The following is a 19,675-nucleotide window of genomic DNA, read 5'->3' as shown; positions in this document are numbered from 1 at the left end:
TCAAACCATTCTCAAGATATTGAGCGGAAATGTTTTTTACATTGGGGGTCGCCGCGACCTTGACCTTTGACCTAGTGACCCCAAAAACAATAGGGATCCTCTACACCTCACGACCAACCTCCCTACCAAGTTTGGTGAACCTAGGTCAAACCATTCTCAAGATATTGAGCGGAAATGTTTTTTACATTGGGGGTCGCCGCGACCTTGACCTTTGACCTAGTGACCCCAAAAACAATAGGGATCCTCTACACCTCACGACCAACCTCCCTACCAAGTTTGGTGAACCTAGGTCAAACCATTCTCAAGATATTGAGCGGAAATGTTTTTTACATTGGGGGTCGCCGCGACCTTGACCTTTGACCTAGCGACCCCAAAAACAATAGGGATCTTCTACACCTCATGACCAACCTCCCTACCAAGTTTGGTGATCCTAGGTCATGCGGTTTTCCAGTTATCGATCGGAAACGAAGTGTGACGTACGGACGGACTGACGGACTACCGGACTACCGGACTACCGGACTGACGGACAGGGCAAAAACAATATGTCTCCCCCAGAGAGGAGGAGACATAATAAAACATCAAAACATTGTTATGAATGTATTAATACAATACTGATGTCACCTTCCTAGAAGTTGATGACATCAATCAATTCTGAGTATTAATTATGTATTTTCTGCATGCTCCGACTTTAGATAATACATATTGATGTCACCGAATGAAAAAACAGTATATGCATTTTGGCGCAATACTTTTTTGAACGTTCTTAAATATGTTAATTTTCCCACTTCTTTTGAGGAAACACCCATTACAGAAGTCAATCAAAAAGTACAAAAATCACCCTGTGATAAAAGGTGGAAATGCATTGGATGAAGGAAATCCCTGCATTTGCAGGCTTAGTGCAAGACAGTTTCAATTCTGTATAAAATTTAGGGAGTTACATCAGTTTTGCTCTTACATTCAACATTGTGCAAAAAAGTGCAGGTTCAGGATTTTCACTTTTTTAGATTTTTGTCTCTCCTGAAATGTACCATTTTGACATTGACTGGTTTTTCATTGGGTGCCATCGATATTGTGCTGTTGAAACAACTTAAAATCAGCTTCTAGATCAAGTCAATGCACTATTCTGCACTTTCCATCAGGTCTGGGGATATGGTTTTACATCCTGTCAACAAGTTTTTCTCCAGAGACATCAGAAAATACAGGCAGATAACATGCAAAAACATCATGCATCTGAATCCGAACACCAGAATTCAATGAGCACAAAAGAGTGCTATTCATCTGCAATCACCTTACAAAGAGAACAAAATGCATTGTGCTGAGCCAACAGGATAACATTTCATTTGTCGCTGACGCTCTTTAAATTATAATGCAATTGTCAGACAAGGAACATAATTTGGTGTCATGTCGTAGCTCCAGGCTAGACGGGGATACCAATTTCATTTTTAATCCCAAAAATATTTACTGATCGTCAGAAATTCAGGACAAAGAAGATTGCGTCTGTCAGTGTTTTAACAAGAACAAGATTAAATTTTCAGCGATAGAGATCTTCCTCTCTTCTAGTCCTAATGGACCAGTTAACATACCAAAGACATTGCACATTTCAGTAATGTCATCAGGCTCGTTCTTTGAGAATCGACAAAAATCGCTGATCGCTATGATCCAACAAAAGGAACAAATTTTCCCTGCAGGGATGGAGTTTTAAGTCGGTAATGAGCTTTATCTGTAATCAGATATCTTTCAACTGTTATACCAGAGAAAAGTTGAATTTCATACAGAAAAATATCTCATTTGTTGACCATATCAAGTAATTCAAATTCTCAGAAAGAGAAAATTAAATTAAATAGAAAATCTTAAACCCATGAGTAGCTGTTCTGTAAAATAATTCAATCAATGTCAAAAATACCACAAGTTGCACATGGTATTTTTGATTTTGTTGTTCATAGTTCAGTTTTGCTTATTGTCAGAGGTAATTTCAAAGTTCAAACAATCAAGGGGGATAAATCTTTAATAATTGTTTGCAGCCAGAGTGACGTGGATTTTAAGTATCTTCCATGGCTGAGGTTGTAAGATAGGTTCATCCCGACCCGAGCGTATGGTGTTTTGTGGAAACAAGGTTTACCCAGTTTCCGCAAAACACCCTGCGCGAGAGTTGGGATGAACCTATCTTTCAAGAGCGGCTATGGTAGATGCTTTTTCTCCCACCTCAGTTAAACAAAATTAAGTAAAAATATATTTTTTGCTGGAACTCTTTTGTGCAAGCCGAAAATAAATGCATATGGATAAATGATAATTCATGGTTGTCATGGATATGCACGTAGTGATTTAGATTATGTTAATAGTCAAATCGGTCTTTAAATAAGGCTGGGGAGTGAAGCATTATTTTTTGAAAGGTGCGTGAAAACTTTTTTATGGTGACATTTGAAGCGATATAATTAATAATTAATTAGCATTCTAAATATTGCCACACGACAAGGTTTCTATGATGCTATAGATGACAGTCTTCAACAAGGGAGGTAATAACAATGTGATGACCATTAAAAAGGAGTTCCATAGGGTGCTTGTTTTATCTTTGCCAGTTGGCAAGATAAGAATTTCTAGCATGGTTTAACTTTTGGATCTACTTATCTGAGGTTGGAGAAAAATTGCTCTATGCTTGTCATTATAATGATTGTACCACGTTAACTTTAAGTTTTTGATGACCACAACACAGGAAAGACTGCAAACAAAATCAACAAAAGGGCTTGAAGATTCAAAGTACATGTCCCCCACCACATTGAGATTAATGAAAGTGGAAAATATATGCCTGGAATTCTTTTATTTCCAGGAAACATCACACCTCTCATATCTGTATATCTGATAATCTATCTGATGTACATGGAGAGGACAATGGTACCGGTGTAACATCCGAACATCAAAGCCTTGAACATGTATAAGACATGCCTCAGATAATGGTGATAACAACAGCAGGTGATGCTACCAGTACCCCTGCCCACCCATAGTACATGTGAACTTTTTGTGCTATGATTATGTTTGATTTGTCATTTGGAGTCATTCGAAATTGGAAGAAGGGGGGGGGGGGGTTTCGATTTAATCTAACGTACATAATGTTGAAGTTTAGATACTTAATGGTCATTCTATCTTAAATAAACATCAAAGCAAAAAGTCCTGATAGGAGATTAAATAACACTATGATACAATTAAGATACAAGAATGATTTATTTTTTTTGACTTTAAGGACTGTTCCATGAAAAGAAATTTTGCTCAAATTTTATCTTGTGATTCTAAGCATTTCTACCTACTCAAGCGTCTCCATTTGCTTCAAATACAATGTTTTTATGACTGCATGCATGGCCACTGTAAAGAAATGCAAATGGTAAAATCAATATTAAACCAAACAAAAACATGTCGTTTTTTCAAACAATTCAATGACCATTAATGCATTTAATTAAGATGATAACGGTTGACAGAATACCTGCTGTGTAGTCTGCATGCTAGCCCATGGAGTTATGATTTATTTGCGGGGCGTTAATAATGTCCCTTACCCATATGCTTGGCTGGGCCCATCTGTTATTTTTACAGTAAAAGTCCATTCCTCTTGACCCCTTAAATGATTAATTGATTGACCAATGCAGTCCTAATGGACCTTCATATTATTTTCATTTTTTAACATAGCTCAGTTGTCCCCTGGGCAAATAATTAACATAAAATTCCAATAAGGGCTCTGTTATCATAATCTTCCATCTTTTTATAGGCCTTTCATAAAATGACAAAGCTGGGTCATGGAAGCCAAAGGGTCAACCACTTTCTCATTTATACCTGCAATCATATTTAAAGTATGTTAATATTTATATCTGAAACCTGACTAAAAATTCTGAATATTAACAAAATGTCACATAATAACTAAGTTAAAATTTAACCTAGACAATGGACAGACACAGAGAGACAGACAGACAAATGGACACATGACCAGAACCACTATGCCATAATTAAGTAACACCCCTAAATCATACAGTTTCAAAGAAGGAGTGGTTTTCAGTAAGGTAAACTTTCCCAATATTAGAATCAAATGCAATTTATAATATGCAAGAGAATTTCATGCCATTGTCAGGTAATATTTGCCGATGGTCAACAGCTGAGGAAGCGACCACTTGACAGAAGCTGAAGAGAACTATCGGTCTCTTGATGTCCACTCAATAGTGATCAATGTCCACTTATGTGGTTGTTTCATCACTTTGTAAGGTTTCTCTGGCTAACATTCCACTTCTATCACACCTTCTGATAGTCCGATGATAGTGACACTCGCATTATGCCACTTTCCGTCTTCTTTAAATGCAACACAAATAAATTTAATACCTGCAAAAGTTTGATTTTTCAAATTTTCAAATGCTTTAGAATATTGAGCTTATATATTGGTAAATTATTTTTATCCATTGGCATTTATTACTTTGATGAAACATTTATCACTGGACAGCTTAATTGTTAACAAGTTTGCTTACATTTGTGTCCTAGAGACTTGTTCACATATTTAAACTGCAGGACTAATGTATTCACGGTCACATTTGCTACTCTGACTTTAAGATACCACAAAGCTTGGGTCATTTCTTACAAACCCTGGTGTTCATTTTTCACATTCCATTCTGTCAACAAGTGAATTAGCCCTTTTAAAAGCCTAATTCTTAAATCACCTGACCCTAGACCCTGTCCCATCCCAAATTACCTGTCTTGTCAGAAGCCCTATTATGTTACTAATGAACCCTATTGACATTACCCCACCCACTCCTAATGTCATTATGCAACACTGGGTAGCAGTACATTACATACCAAGGTGACAGCGTCCTTTCATACCAAGAGTAGCAGTGGTCATTTATCAGTGAAAACAGAAAGCTTGGCATTTGAACAAATGGATTGAATTAAAGTTCTCCAAACATGGAACAAATGTGAACAGTGCATAAATGAAATCATTACCAGTCTCATGCATGCTCCCACTGTTTAAACATGTACCATATTTGTACCAAAGCCAGAGCTCTACAGCCAATTGAATACTCAGGTTAACAGTTCTTGGTTTGGTCAAAGCTATTAAATACCCTTATTGATTGGTCAATATCTATCAAATAATGTATACAAACCAATCAAATCATTTTAATGTGCAGACAAGTCAAATGATAGCCAGTGGACAACTTATCAACGTTTTATACGATTTGGGGCAGAGCACAATACCTTTCCACCAGGGAGACCCTGGTTTGACTCCTGCAGTGTCCTTGGCTAGTCAGCAAGCATTAAAGTTGTGCCAGAATAGTAGGCTTTCAGGGCCCTGTTTCATTAAAGATTGTAAGGCGCAAGATTCACTGTTAATTTCCAGAGGTAACCATGTTTTTGGTGTAAACTGTGTTTGAACAAAAATATTGTAAGAACATTAATTTTATTGTATAGATTCTGCCGGTATTTTTACAGGTGTCCCCAAGCACTCTTTACAACTAAGGTGTCTTCTCAGTCTTTTCTGTGTCATTTAAATTTTCTCAAACATTATTTTATCCACACTCACTTAATATGTGCCATTTAAAGAATGATCTGTTAAAGTAGTTTTTTTGTCAAAGTTTTACAATAATTGTAAAATAAACTGGCTATTTAATCTTACACTAGGTACCAATTTAAAAACAAATATGTGCAATTATACCGCCAATTATTGTTCCAAGATGTCTCAAAAAAATGAATGGAGATTCATGTCCACGAAGTGTTCAACAACAGAAAGGCGAGTATTTGTTATTTCCTACTTCTACTGGAAACTAAGGTTCAAGTTCTCCTAATCTGGTGAACAAACACATAAACTAGTTCCTTACATGTTTCTTCCTGGCTACTTTGCACCAAGCCCACTGTTAATTTCAACCATCTAAGATAATTCGGTCTTATTTCTACATTATCAAAGATACCAAAAAACGAGCTGTCAGACATGTATTTTATTAGTTATTCATTTTCTTTCATTTTCCAGGTATTACAAAACATGAGGTCATAAAGAGAGCCAATTTTAGGAAGATGCTATTTACCCAACTGCGGTCCACTTATTTGGAAAGTGAAATCACTCTTTACCTGACTATCAACTAACGACATTCAGACTATTCTAGCTAATTTTATACAAGTGTGAGACGATAAAAACAGCTAATTAGGTAAACAGATTGCTAGCCAGCCTTCAAGTCTTCTGTTTTCATTTTTTGTCCCATCTCCAGCCTCAGATCGATGAGAGCAGTTAAACTACGGAAAACATTAATTCAAATTTCCATCCCTAATATGTTGACAATAATCTGATTTATAGATTTAGGAAGTAAAACCGGAAAGATAATGTAAATACCACAATTTAACTAAATCAACGATCTCTCTAAAACATTGATTTATATTTTTCTGGAAATTCTTTTTCTAAAAAGGCAAAGAGCCATGAAAATGTCTGGGAGCAAAGCCAGGAGTTTTCAGGACAATTTTCCCCATCAATTGTGGAAAACAATAGTGGGGATTATTGATGATAAGTTGTTTGTTAACTATCTCTTAATCAAATCGTTACAGAAACTACGCATTCTGAGGGTGCAAAATATGTACATATTACCAGAGAAACATGACTAGCAGAAAAAAAAGGCTTACATGGAAACTCTGAGCCGATAATTATGTAATCTATTCTTTTCAGACTTATGTAATCTATCCATTTCCTTTTTATCAGAATCTATCAAGAAAGAAGGATACTGAGCCATAAAAACAGGAGTTAACATTTGATAAAATGTCTTAATTCTGTCAGTAAACCAATCCATATGTTTTTGGCATACCCTACATTTCTTGTGAAACAACTAGGTAAAGATGTCCTGGGGGGTCATTACATCTTATTAAGTCTTAGCAAAGCTATAGAATAAAACTGGACATGCACATGCAAATAATGCCATCAGTTTTCCAGAATCTGTCCTTTATAAGGACTTCCCAGTCATGCCACTGAGATTGCAAGTGTAATTGGAGTTGGAGCTTGCCAAAGTGTCCCTAGAATTGGGACATTTTCATAATGATCTAGGTCTTGGGGCTTGCCAATGTTGTCAAAGTGCCCTTGATATTGTCCAAAGTGGCCATGGTGTCGGAGCTTGTCAAAGTATCCTTGATATTGTCCAAAGTGTCCATGGTCTCAGAGCTTGTCAAAGTGTCCTTGATATTGTCCAAAGTGTCCATGGTCTCGGAGCTTGTCAAAGTGTCCTTGATATTGTCCAAAGTGTCCATGGTCACAGAGCTTGTCAAAGTGTCCATGATATAGTCCAAAGTGTCCATGGTCTCGGAGCTTGTCAACGTGTCCTTGATATTGTCCACCTTGTCCATGGTCTCAGAGCTTGTCAAAGTGTCCTTGATATTGTCCAAAGTGTCCGTGGTCTAGGAGCTTGTCAAAGTGTCCTTGATATTGTCCAAAGTGTCCATGGTCTCGGAGCTTGTCAAAGTGTACTTGATATTGTCCAAAGTGTCCATGGTCTCGGAGCTAGTCAAAGTGTCCTTGATATTGTCCACCTTGTCCATGGTCTTAGAGCTTGTCAAAGTGTCCTAGATATTGTCCAAAGTGTTTATGGTCATGGAGCTTGTCAAAGTGTCCTTGATATTGTCCACCTTGTCCATGGTCTTAGAGCTTGTCAAAGTGTCCTAGATATTGTCCAAAGTGTTTATGGTCATGGAGCTTGTCAAAGTGTCCTTGATATTGTCCACCTTGTCCATGGTCTTAGAGCTTGTCAAAGTGTCCTAGATATTGTCCAAAGTGTTTATGGTCATGGAGCTTGTCAAAGTGTCTTTGATATTGTCCAAAGTGTGCTTTGACCTGGGCCTTGTCAAGGTGTCCTCAATATTCTCCCAAATGTCCTTGAACTTAGAGCTTGCCAAAGTGTCATGCCTTTAACTTGGAGCTTTTCATCATGTCCAGCTTGCCAAAGTGTCACGCCTTTATCTTGGAGCTTTTCATCGTGTCCATGATCTTGGATCTTGTCAAAGTGTCCTTGATATTGTCCAAAGTGCCCTTTCACTTGGAGCTTGTCAACGTGTTCTTCATCTTGGCCAAAGTGTGCTTTGAAGTTGGCCGTTGTCAAAGTGTCCTTGATATTGTCCAAATGACCTTGATCTTAGAGCTTGCTAAAGTGTCCTTTAAGTTGGAGCTCAAAGTGCCCTTTAATTTGGAGCTTGTCGATGTGTTCTTTTTCTTGGAGCTTGCTAAAGTGTCCTTTAAAGTTGGAGCTTGTCAAAGTGTTCCTCATCTTGGCCAAAGTGTGCTTTGACTTGGACCATGTCAAAGTGTCCATGGCTATGAGCTTAAATCCAAAGTTATTCTTGTAGTTTCCAACTTTGTCTTTGGTTATTGGGCTTTCTCAATTCATATTGTTTGTTGTCTATGTTCTTGGCTTGGAATCAATCATAAGTTCAGTTTTTTTTCCATTGTGTTCTTACACTGCTACACATTTCACTTTGCTAAACCTGAATGATTTGCTTTATTGAGGAATGTAACCCCCCCCCCCCCCAATTCCTGCCCCCTATATTTTCGATTTCTAAACTCCACTATGATCACCCCAGACAACCATCTCTGCTGCCTATCTTTGACTATCTCTCTGTTTTTCCCATCAACACTTGCATTGCATCAGGTTCTCATCAAGATGAGAGGTATTTTATGAACTTTTCAACATTTATCTCAATAACTCCCATCAGATACAACCATCCAAGTAAATGCTCTTCATCCCTGGCTGATGGCTTGGAATTCTGCATCTTGGCAGTGGGCACAATTTACAATGAACCTGGATGGTATTTTCCTGTATGTATAATTGAAGTATCAAGGTGTATTAAGTAATTTCATGCCAAATTATATCACCCATCCTTCAGGACCACCTGAATTCTTCAGATATATTTTTTTAACAAATAACAATAAATGTAATATTCGCCTTAAGTTATTAAACATCTATGCCATACACATTTAAAGACCTTATTAGTCTTTAGTTATGTTACATTTTCAAAGAGTTAATCATGCACCATATTCAGTGGACATTAAAATCTAGATTTACTTCTAATTATCAGAGTTATAATAATACTGCAAGTGCTGCTTTACACACAAAACCTATTCAATCAAACAATCATTTTCCAAGAAAATAAATGGTCCAATTCTTTGATTATCTTAATTACTTCTTAGTTTGCTTTTTCTTTTGAAACTTACTTCAAAAGCCTTGACTGAAAGATTCAGGCCTCATTTCAACTGATTTGGAACATGTATGACTCAAACCATTCCAACCTTCCTTCATTTACTATCATGGAGTAAATCAGTGTCTTGCAATTTCCTCAATTATTATTTGGACATATTAGCAGCAATTTATGGCCTGCCCAGGCAATATTTCTTCCTCGAATGGCCTTTATAACAATCAACCAACACAAGCTTGCAATTACTTACGTCTCCATGCTAGTTTCGTGATGTTCTGAACACAAAATTTCCGAAGATATAAATCTTTTAGAGTATTTTGTTATTGATTGGTCGTTCAGTGATTTAAAAATTTAGAGTTTCTTCTTCGAAAGACAATACCTGATATAATTTATCTATTAACTCACTACTATTATCATTTCTAACAATTTACAAACTTGGTCATTCAGTTTAATATCACACTTTATGTGGAAGCTAGCTTTTTCATTAATCTACATTTTGAAAAAATAATATTTATTTTAGAATGATCACGTCTCACTTGAAATTCATAAATCACATAATTGAAAAACAAGGAATGGCTCAAATTTCTCCACAGACAGACATTAAATGACAGACCTATTGTTAAAGACATTTTTTCGCACTTTTTTTGAGAATTGACAATGTTAAACATTTCTATTCTCTTTATATTAAGCCGACCTAATTTGCATGCAAACCCAATAATTCAAAGGGGGGATAATTAAGTTCTAGCATTGTGAAGGATGCAGCAATTATGTCACCAAAAAGGCTTCAATGGGACGCCCCAAGAGATTTCCGCTGACATATTTATGCGCTATAGTACAAAGGCTGCGGTGTGAACCCCTTAAAGCATCCCTTGTTACATTTCATTACTATCTGGTTGTTCAGCAAAACATTTGAAAAGACGGCCTCAGCATTTCTGTGACAGATGAATGTCCCCAATGTGCAGATTGCTGCATTAATTTTGTATACACTGCAGTGATTTACGACCCAATCCCCATCGGTTTTGTTAGCTTACTTTAAGGAGCCTAATATATACATACGCCTTTATACTTCTCTATCAATAGCCTAATATATACATATGCCTTTATACTTCTCTATCCATAGCCTTATATATACATACGCCTTTATACTTCTCTATCCATAGCCTAATATATAGATACGCCTTTATACTTCTTGGTCCATAGCCTAATATATACATACGCCTTTATACTTCTCTATCAATAGCCTAATATATACATACGCCTTTATACTTCTCTATTAATAGCCTTATATATACATACGCCTTTATACTTCTCTATCCATAGCCTAATATATAGATACGCCTTTATACTTCTCTATCCATAGCTTTATATATAGATACGCCTTTATACTTCTCTATCCATAGCCTAATATATACATACGCCTTTATACTTCTCTATCCATAGCCTAATATATACATACGCCTTTATACTTCTCTATCCATAGCCTAATATATACATACGCCTTTATACTTCTCTTTCCATAGCCTTATATATACATACGCCTTTATACTTCTCGGTCCATAGCCTAATATATACATACGCCTTTATACTTCTCTATCCATAGCCTAATATATACATACGCCTTTATACTTCTCTTTCCATAGCCTTATATATACATACGCCTTTATACTTCTCGGTCCATAGCCTAATATATACATACGCCTTTATACTTCTCTATCCATAGCCTAATATATACATACGCCTTTATACTTCTCTTTCCATAGCCTTCTTATATATAGATACACCTTTATACTTCTCTATCCATAGCCTAATATATACATACGCCTTTATACTTCTCTATCCATAGCCTTATATATAGATACGCCTTTATACTTCTCTATCCATAGCCTTATATATACATACGCCTTTATACTTCTCTATCAATAGCCTTATATATAGATACACCTTTATACTTCTCTATCCATAGCCTTATATTTATATACATACGGCTTTATACTTCTCTTTCCATAGCCTTATATTTATATACATACGGCTTTATACTTCTCGGTCCATCCTAATATATACATACACCTTTATACTTCTCTATCCATAGCCTAATATATAGATACGCCTTTATACTTCTCGGTCCATAGCCTAATATATACATACGCCTTTATACTTCTCTATCAATAGCCTAATATATACATACGCCTTTATACTTCTCTATCAATAGCCTTATATATAGATACGCCTTTATACTTCTCGGTCCATAGCCTAATATATACATACGCCTTTATACTTCTCTATCAATAGCCTAATATATACATACGCCTTTATACTTCTCTATTAATAGCCTTATATATACATACGCCTTTATACTTCTCTATCCATAGCCTAATATATAGATACGCCTTTATACTTCTCTATCCATAGCTTTATATATAGATACGCCTTTATACTTCTCTATCCATAGCCTAATATATACATACGCCTTTATACTTCTCTATCCATAGCCTAATATATACGTACGCCTTTATACTTCTCGGTCCATAGCCTAATATATACATACGCCTTTATACTTCTCTATCCATAGCCTAATATATACATACGCCTTTATACTTCTCTTTCCATAGCCTTATATATACATACGCCTTTATACTTCTCGGTCCATAGCCTAATATATACATACGCCTTTATACTTCTCTATCCATAGCCTAATATATACATACGCCTTTATACTTCTCTTTCCATAGCCTTATATATAGATACGCCTTTATACTTCTCTATCCATAGCCTAATATATACATACGCCTTTATACTTCTCTATCCATAGCCTTATATATAGATATGCCTTTATACTTCTCTATCCATAGCCTAATATATACATACGCCTTTATACTTCTCTATCAATAGCCTTATATATAGATACACCTTTATACTTCTCTATCCATAGCCTTATATTTATATACATATGGCTTTATACTTCTCTTTCCATAGCCTTATATTTATATACATACGGCTTTATACTTCTCGGTCCATCCTAATATATACATACACCTTTATACTTCTCTATCCATAGCCTAATATATAGATACGCCTTTATACTTCTCGGTCCATAGCCTAATATATACATACGCCTTTATACTTCTCTATCAATAGCCTAATATATACATACGCCTTTATACTTCTCTATCAATAGCCTTATATATAGATACGCCTTTATACTTCTCGGTCCATAGCCTAATATATACATACGCCTTTATACTTCTCTATCAATAGCCTAATATATACATACGCCTTTATACTTCTCTATTAATAGCCTTATATATACATACGCCTTTATACTTCTCTATCCATAGCCTAATATATAGATACGCCTTTATACTTCTCTATCCATAGCTTTATATATAGATACGCCTTTATACTTCTCTATCCATAGCCTAATATATACATACGCCTTTATACTTCTCTATCCATAGCCTAATACATACGTACGCCTTTATACTTCTCGGTCCATAGCCTAATATATACATACGCCTTTATACTTCTCTATCCATAGCCTAATATATACATACGCCTTTATACTTCTCTTTCCATAGCCTAATATATACATACGCCTTTATACTTCTCGGTCCATAGCCTAATATATACATACGCCTTTATACTTCTCTATCCATAGCCTAATATATACATACGCCTTTATACTTCTCTTTCCATAGCCTTATATATAGATACGCCTTTATACTTCTCTATCCATAGCCTAATATATACATACGCCTTTATACTTCTCTATCCATAGCCTTATATATAGATACGCCTTTATACTTCTCTATCCATAGCCTAATATATACATACGCCTTTATACTTCTCTATCAATAGCCTTATATATAGATACACCTTTATACTTCTCTATCCATAGCCTTATATTTATATACATACGGCTTTATACTTCTCTTTCCATAGCCTTATATTTATATACATACGGCTTTATACTTCTCGGTCCATCCTAATATATACATACACCTTTATACTTCTCTATCCATAGCCTAATATATACATACGCCTTTATACTTCTCGGTCCATAGCCTAATATATACATACGCCTTTATACTTCTCTATCAATAGCCTAATATATACATACGCCTTTATACTTCTCTATCAATAGCCTTATATATAGATACGCCTTTATACTTCTCTATCCATAGCCTTATATATAGATACGCCTTTATACTTCTCTATCCATAGCCTTATATATAGATACGCCTTTATACTTCTCTATCCATAGCCTTATATATAGATACACCTTTATACTTCTCTATCCATAGCCTTATATATAGATACGCCTTTATACTTCTCTATCCATAGCCTTATATATATATACATACGCCTTTATACTTCTCGGTCCATCCTAATATATACATACGCCTTTATACTTCTCTATCCATAGCCTTATATATATATACATACGCCTTTATACTTCTCTTTCCATAGCCTAATATATACATACGCCTTTATACTTCTCTTTCCATAGCCTTATATATAGATACGCCTTTATACTTCTCAGTCCATAGCCTTATATATACATACGCCTTTATACTTCTCTATCCATAGCCTAATATATACAAACGCCTTTATACTTCTCTTTCCATAGCCCAATATATACATACACCTTTATACTTCTCTATCCATAGCCTAATATATACATAAGCCTTTATACTTCTCTTTCCATAGCCTTATATATAGATACGCCTTTATACTTCTCAGTCCATAGCCTAATATATACATACGCCTTTATACTTCTCTATCCATAGCCTAATATATACATACGCCTTTATACTTCTCTTTCCATAGCCCAATATATACATACACCTTTATACTTCTCTATCCATAGCCTAATATATACATACGCCTTTATACTTCTCTATCCATAGCCTTATATATATATACATACGCCTTTATACTTCTCTTTCCATAGCCTAATATATACATACGCCTTTATACTTCTCTTTCCATAGCCTTATATATAGATACGCCTTTATACTTCTCAGTCCATAGCCTTATATATACATACGCCTTTATACTTCTCTATCCATAGCCTAATATATACAAACGCCTTTATACTTCTCTTTCCATAGCCCAATATATACATACACCTTTATACTTCTCTATCCATAGCCTAATATATACATAAGCCTTTATACTTCTCTTTCCATAGCCTTATATATAGATACGCCTTTATACTTCTCAGTCCATAGCCTAATATATACATACGCCTTTATACTTCTCTATCCATAGCCTAATATATACATACGCCTTTATACTTCTCTTTCCATAGCCCAATATATACATACACCTTTATACTTCTCTATCCATAGCCTAATATATACATACGCCTTTATACTTCTCTTTCCATAGCCTTATATATAGATACGCCTTTATACTTCTCGGTCCATAGCCTAATATATACATACGCCTTTATACTTCTTGGTCCAGCCTAATATATAGATACGCCTTTATACCTCTCTATCCATAGTCTATTATATAGATACGCCTTTTTACTCTATAGAATGGCTTAGGATGTGGCCACTACCCTATGAATGAAAGGGTTAATCTGAACTACAAGTAATTTTAAAACTTGAGTGACCAAATTTGCAAAGAAAACTTGAAAAGTTAATGTCTGTTTTGCTGAACTCTTACAATATTTCAGCCAGAGTTTGGTAACTTGCTGCTACATATATAATTATACCTCACGTGACATGCACAGTGCCATTGTTAATTTTCATTTAAGTCGTTACTAGGTATTCCATAATGTCAAATGTGACATTTTGAATATCACCCTCCAATGTCAGATTTGGCTTACAAGGTGCCTTGCACAACATTATTTATTCTTGTGTTGCGATTTATAACAAAATTTTGAACCTTTAAATGAGATGGAGTGTTTTTATAATATTATTATAAGTGTCAATACATATGCCAATATTTAACAGTGTATTAGTTGCTGACTGTTTTTTCATTTAGTTTGCCCAACGTCACCTTGCAATCTAAACTATCAAAGTCCAGAAACCAATTCTTACCAGAACTTAAAATGTTACGTCCAAAACATTGCAATGTTGTAAGATATCACTCCAATGACACCACAACAAAGTCGTGTTCAATATTCTTTTAAAGTTGTGTCCAATATCCTTATTTGTTTATTCTTAGTTTATCATCCTAAACCACATAAATATACCTTTCCTACAGTGGCACAATTTTCCCCGAAACACTAGCTTAAATAAATCTCCGATTTTAACAAAATCATAAAACCATTTTCACTATCCAAATTTGGAAAATTTGTTTCTGAAGTCCTCTGAGCGATGCAGAGCAACTAATCAAGCTTCTCAGTGACACAAGTGCTCCCAGATATCCAATACAGATCAGTCTTCTGTCTGCGACAAAACAAATCACAATTTTTTGTAATTTTCTTGAGATTTTCAACATTGTTAATAATTAATTTTCCACTTAAAAAGCCTACACTCAATAGATTTGTCATTTTTAATAAAAACAACACATGAATCACGACACAGAAATATCTTATGAAAAAGTTTTCATATTTTCATACTGACTACCTGCAATGCAAGATTGATTCTCCAATAAAGTGGCAGCCTAATAAGAATGACAAAATGACGACAAAAACAGCAATTAGACTTGTAATAATCGACAACACCTGGATCATAACTTTTATTTCTTTTGACAATTTCTGTGCATTTTTCACATGCTCCTGAACATTTTAATAACAATTTAAGTACTGAGCCATATTTCTTATAATACTTTGACAAAACTGACCCTCAGACCTGTGACAATTTAAATTAACTATAAAAACTATGAATACAAATATTACACTTGACAAATTAGCATGTTCACTAAAATGTCTATAACGGTATCGATCATTTTGTCTTTAATTGCTATCATTGTGTTTTTAATTGTGATCATTTTTGTTTTTTAATTGCATACATTAATTATCTATTTCCTGTTTATTATGGTTATTTATGACAACAATTTACTGCATCTGCAACAAACATGTCCTGTTGCTATTTGCAATGACGCTTTGACAAGCATACATACATTATTATAAAACACATAATATATCGGTGTTAATGCACTAGTCAATTGTAGCCACGGCACCTCCAGGTCCGGGGAATAGCGGGGACTTCGACTTTGGGTCCAGCCAATCCCGGTAATTTCCCCGCCATGCGGAGACAAACTGCTGGTGAAACTTTCCCCACACCCTGGGATACCTAAATAAGGCCCTTTTTCCAGTATTTTCAGCACAAAAACAAAACCACCGCATTCACTTGGCACTGCAGGGCCACCTGGAAGGTAAAAACACCTCCCATTTCCCCCGCTATCCACGGTATATCCGGGACCTGGGGGGTGGGCCTTGGTTACAATTAATTGACTGGTGCCCCTGCTATCCCCGGTAAACCCCCCGACCTGGGGGGGCGGCCTTGGTTACAATTGACTGGTGCATTATGCTCATGCCTATCCAATGCGATCGCCGCCCTAAGATCAAGAAGTTAAACTTACATTAATTTTAAATTAATTTACGCACACAGAACTTTTCCTTAAATTTCTTTGTTAAATGGAGGTTTTATCTCTAGAGCTTAACAATTATTAAGTGACATGGATCAAAAATGAAATGAATCACAGATCAAATACCATAAACGAGCACTTCATTTTCTTGCCCTAAGCAATGGCTATTATGAAATAGGGAGAAAAAAGTTTCAGATTTCATGCCAATTTTAGGGCCCAACCATCTGCCCAAAATGCATCGCAGCTGAGTCAATAGGCTGTTAGCAACTCCTGTAACATTTCACTTTCCCTATCTCTCAAATTATCCACATGCAAATCTCAAAGTCGTCAGCTTCATCTTTAAAAAGCATCAATTTGTGTCATATTACATAACAAAGCCATAGCATTTTTACGCCTGATTGTGATGTTCAAATTGCTGATTGATTCATATAAAAGCCTACAATTGGATGATTACACATCCACAATTTCTTGGCAAAATTGAACAGCAAGGAATATAGGAAAGTCTCGCTTTTACAAGACATTTATCATTCTTTCCTCGAAGAAAACAGAAATAAATGGTAACTGTTTATTGCAGGCAATCAACCATTTAATTACCCGATGCAGGGCCTTTCTATTGACAAATTTTATCCATAAAGTGACACAAAGTCCCATCATTTTCCTAAAATTTCACTTCCTGTACTCATGCATGACCTCACTGCTCTTATAACAGCCTATAATTATGCAAAAATTAATGATCATTTACTGATACATTGCAGTGGGCTCAAATTTTTCAAAACAAAGAAAATGCCTAGTGTGTTAAAGGCTTGACGCTGGGAATGAATACCACTTTGTACAAAAATGAATGAGAAGTAAATTTGGCTGACATGCTTTTGCAGTATGAAAATGTCAAGCCACACTGAACTAATTTCCAGCTAAGAAGTCCTATTGTAAATCCCAACTAGTCAAAGGATATAAAATGTCAGAGGCATTTGTGCTCATCAGCTTTTTTATGATCACCAGTTAGTACAAAACTGTTATTACACAGTTTAATTACTAAATAATTACAGAAGTATTATAGCATGGGAGTTGTTAAAATGTAACCAAACACAGCTTTAAGAGCCTTACTTTCATTAACTGCTGTTTCAGACCAACAATATCAAATGCCTTACAGAAATCGCAGAAATAATGGCACTGAAAGTGATCCTCTCTCCAAGACACTCAGCAAATGAAGTCTCCTGTCAGGATGATGCAAGCAGCAATAAGAATGGATTTTAAATGTGAGATGATGATCTTATTAATCACTAAAATAGTAAATGATATCTTCCACCAGAAAACTTGAACGAAAACACACTGACCTGAATTTCTTTATGCAATGGCATTAAAAGTGAAAAAAAACATAGGAGGCATTACGACTGAAATTACCGTGTGATTAACCTATATTTTTCTTGCATCAAAGCATTTGACTCAAAGAATGAAATGGGACATTTCGGTTTGCACTAAGTCTTATTAAAACCAGAGAAAAGAAATTTTCAACACAGTCATAAAAAATATTATGCAAAATGACATAATGAAGGAAATTTGCATAATGAGTGCTTTACAGTAACCTAGTTTCCTTTAATAGATTTTTAACATCAATAATCTCACATTGGCACATTATATAAATCACCATCATTGAATAAAATTTCTGCTATCCTCATTTGTGAAATATAACTAATGTATCTGCACCAAAAAAACCTCAATGTACCCAACGCTTCTTTTATCGGAATATATGATCTTGATATTTCGCACCTTTTTCTTTGGAAAAGTAATTATGTTTTTCGTTTCCATATTTTAGGACAGGAGAGAAGAAACTTTAAGAGAACAATGAAGCACTAATAAAATTTGATGATTTTTCTGTAAATAATGTTTCTGTTATGATATTTTCAGTTTTGTACTTAAAATCAAGACAGTATTTTCATTTCAGTGTTCCTTGTTTACCACAAAAGAAGTTCCCTGAATCAAGCTGAAGATTAATTATAAACATGAAATGAGCAAACTGACATAGTGAATTATTACAGTAATGGACAACTTTGTTGATTCAAATTAATTCATATTCCCAGGTGTATATATCATAAAAGTCACTCACTTACAGTAAAGCAGGTAATGAGCATTATGTCTAATATACCGTAATTCCCATAAATGTATCAGGGTTCGAATTTAACTTTTGACTTTGTGGTCTAGAAAAAGCCACTCGCAGAATTTTGCGAGCTTGAATAAAAGTCACTCTCAATTTGCAAATGTCGCTCGCATTTTAGAAGTATGCGAGTCTAAATTTGAACCCTGATATATGTCCCCTCCTCATTAAACAACAGTTACTAATTTCCATTAATGTCAATACATAATGTTCTCGTTTCACATTTGTAAAAGGGACATAACTCCGGATGTATTTTAGCATGACTGATCGGTCAAGCCACAATTAGAAATAAGCACTTTGTTATTGTTCTTAAACATGTATACCAAGTTATATATATAGATATAGCTTTATCTGTTTCTAACTTTCAGCTAACATCACTGTCAAGGTTTTCATAATAGTTTTTCCCTATAATACTTAATTGTAATCTCCCTTCCCCTCAGCCATAACAGACGCTTTCAAGGGACATTTATTAGAAGATATAATTTAGTCCCTTCTTAAAAAAAAACAGAAACAAGAGACGTTCACATTTGATGACAAAATAAGGTTACAGTATTAAAAGTCAAGTATTTATAAGATGTTTAACCTATCATATCATATTCATATCATATTAATCTTTATAATTGCCGAGGTGTGCAATTTCATTATTTTGTACAAGATGACAGCTTTAGAATAGATCAGATAAGCGCAATCATATATCATATCATCAATTACAAAGCTGTTAAAAAAGACTGTATTTGGTGTAAAATATTGCAGTTCTTTGATTAAATGCATCTTTTCTAAAATTCATTTAAACAAAATTTT

At 35.0% G+C, this 19,675-nt stretch overlaps 1 protein-coding gene across 2 annotated transcripts in view; it reads right to left on the bottom strand.

The window, feature by feature from the left end:
• LOC128209327 (kinesin-like protein KIF26B) overlaps positions 1-19,675 on the bottom strand; it is a 150,832-nt gene that overhangs the window by 98,622 nt on the left and 32,535 nt on the right. The window lies entirely within an intron of this gene.

This window comes from Mya arenaria, chromosome 11 (assembly GCF_026914265.1).
Source record: "Mya arenaria isolate MELC-2E11 chromosome 11, ASM2691426v1".
NCBI classification, from domain to species: Eukaryota; Metazoa; Mollusca; class Bivalvia; order Myida; family Myidae; genus Mya; species Mya arenaria.
This window is presented reverse-complemented; position numbering and strand designations above follow the sequence as displayed.